The 2,500-nt window shown below is 36.6% G+C and overlaps 1 protein-coding gene across 1 annotated transcript in view; it reads right to left on the bottom strand.

Annotated features, from left to right (window-relative positions):
* Nucleotides 1-2,500, bottom strand: part of LOC143027947 (uncharacterized) — a 123,162-nt gene that overhangs the window by 21,289 nt on the left and 99,373 nt on the right. Inside the window, exon 2 of the mRNA XM_076189592.1 lies at nucleotides 1-98. This exon is cut by the window's left edge and continues 680 nt beyond it. The gene's annotated coding sequence lies outside the window, so the exon portion shown is untranslated. The remainder of the gene's footprint in view (nucleotides 99-2,500) is intronic.

A 2,500-nucleotide genomic window follows, 5' to 3' on the forward strand; every position in this document is an offset into this window, starting at 1 on the left:
TAACAAATTTGATGGAGATTCTAATAGGAACTTTGTTTCATTTACGAGCTCCAACTCTTACGCAAACACCGATTTACTAACGATGAAAACCTAAAAACCTGAAATAACAGAAGATTGTTTTTATTATTTTAGGTTATGTACCGATGTGAGAAGATATATTAACAATCAAAAAACTAAGCCTAAAATTAATTTTAAAAAAATGTGTATACATACGTATGTGTGTGTATGTGTACATATGTGTGTAGGTGTACGTAAGTATATGCGTATATATGTGTGTAGGTATACGTATGTTTGTGTGCGTGTATATATATGTGTACGTGTACATGTGTGTACGTGCGCGTATATGTGTGTACGTGTACGTATATGTGTGTACGTGCACGTATATGCGTATACGTATATGTGTGTACGTGTACGTATGTGTGCACGTGCACGTATATGCGTGTACGTATAAGTGTGTACGTGTACGTATGTGTGTACGTGTGCGAATATGTGTGTATGTGTACGTATGTGTGAATTACACATAAAATGTTTTTGGCTCCTCTTTGAAAAGATTCATTGTTATCAAGCGTCTATTATTTTTGGTTTAGGGATGAATTCGTTTTAGTCTGTGGTGTCTGAAAAAAATATATATATATGAACAATTTTTATTGTTTACGTATATACATAGCCCTTGTGATGCAGTTTTCGAAGATTTGTGTAATAATTGACCACGAATACAGTGTATTTTTGTTAATGGACCTGCCAGCTGCACTATCGTAATGCTGTTTTTTTTTTTTTTTTTTTTTATTATTATTTTTTTTTTTTTTGCATTCGTGTTCTGATTGTAAGGGTTAACGCTTAGTTAAGTTAACTAGACCACATACGGTGGATATAGTCATTCTCATGGTCATGTCCACTTTGGTTAACACCTCAACTTTATTTTTTTCTTTATTATTTTTTTAGAATTAAATTGCGCCCAGTTATGGACATTTTTTGACATTTGAAACCAAAGCCATTGTACACTCCTCACTCGAAAAAATAAGATAAAGTTTGAATAAGCGACGAAAGGAAAAAATCTGAAATAGTTTTGAAACTCAGCAATTCCCAGCGCCATCGCAGCAGCTCTCGTCTCTCGTCTGAAAAGAGAGGAAAAAAAGAAATTAGAAATTGTGAAAAAAAAAACTAGAACGTTGTCTATACATCTAGAAAAGAATGGGGAGCTATTTTTTTTTTTTTTTTTTTTTTGTCATAGATTGAAAAGAGTTATTAGGTCATAAAAATGGGTCTTAATCTGAAAATTGGTGTTAGATTATTAGAGGACGGTATCTTTCAGCCAATTAGACTTATTTGGCAATTATCGAGATGTATTACAAGTCCAGTCTTTGTCGTCGGCATTGAGATTTTTAAGATTTTTTTTCTATAAATTTCAAACAAGGAGAAGGCATTCCCACACCCACAAAAAAAAAAAAAAGAAAAAAAATGGACCAAATTAAGTCCACTGAGGGACGCTAAAAAAAAATAGAAAAAGAAAAAGGAAAAACAAAGAACACACCATTTCTAATTCAAGTGCAACTTGAACCCTTCACTGGGTACAAATTCGCGCGCGAACGCGCACGTTTACTCAATACACAGCATTAGTCTCCTCATCTCTTGTTCTTAATTGCCATGTTTTGCTTGCTGGATGGAGTGTGTGTTCGGTATAACGATGCTCTCTCTCTCTCTCTCTCTCTTTCTCTCGCTCTCTCTCTCTCTCTCTCTCTCTCTCTCTCTCTCTCTCTCTCTCTCTCTCTCTCTCTCTCTCTCTCTCTCTCTCTCTCTCTCTCTCTCTCTCTCTCTCTCTCAGCTTATTGTTACCTGTTGCACATCGAGATTCCCACCAAACGAAGGAGCCTCTCCCTTTCCACGTCTCCTGTAAACACCATCCCCGATATATCTTGCACCGTTTCCTGCCATTGCGCCATGGTGAAAACACCCCTCCACCACCGCGGGGCTTGATCCCACGTCGCGTCTGTTACTTCGTCATCGCAGCCGAGGGTGAGGTCTGAAGGATCTTCCCGTTCTTCGTTCCGGGGATGGGTCTTGGTAAGGATCCTTGTCCCTGTTCACGAACTTTATTGAAAACCTTTTTATCCTCATTCTATCAAATCAGCTGTGGTCTTATGTTATTCTGTTATATGGCAACGTACGCCATCCTTAGGTGGCTTAAGAGACTTCAACATTTATTATTAGTGCGTGTGTTATTTTATTTTATTTTATTTTATCTATTTATTTATTTGTTTATTTTTTGCTTTGTCTTGTAGATAACCAACGTTAGTTTTTATACCTTTTTTTCAGTCATGCTGGAGAGGTCATTTTTTTTTTATAGTCTATTTGTATCCTCTAAAAAAACGTAGAGTGAGACCGGTCAGGAATAAACTCAGAACTAGACCCAGACAACCCATGTCTGCGTTTTCCACCTTCTATTTGTGTCTACTTCTCCACGCACATCTGTAAAATTTCTTTGGTATATTTCATTCACCCT

The sequence above is a fragment of the Oratosquilla oratoria genome, chromosome 9 (assembly GCF_046742065.1).
Source record: "Oratosquilla oratoria isolate Oo_2021 chromosome 9, ASM4674206v1, whole genome shotgun sequence".
Lineage (NCBI taxonomy): Eukaryota > Metazoa > Arthropoda > Malacostraca > Stomatopoda > Squillidae > Oratosquilla > Oratosquilla oratoria.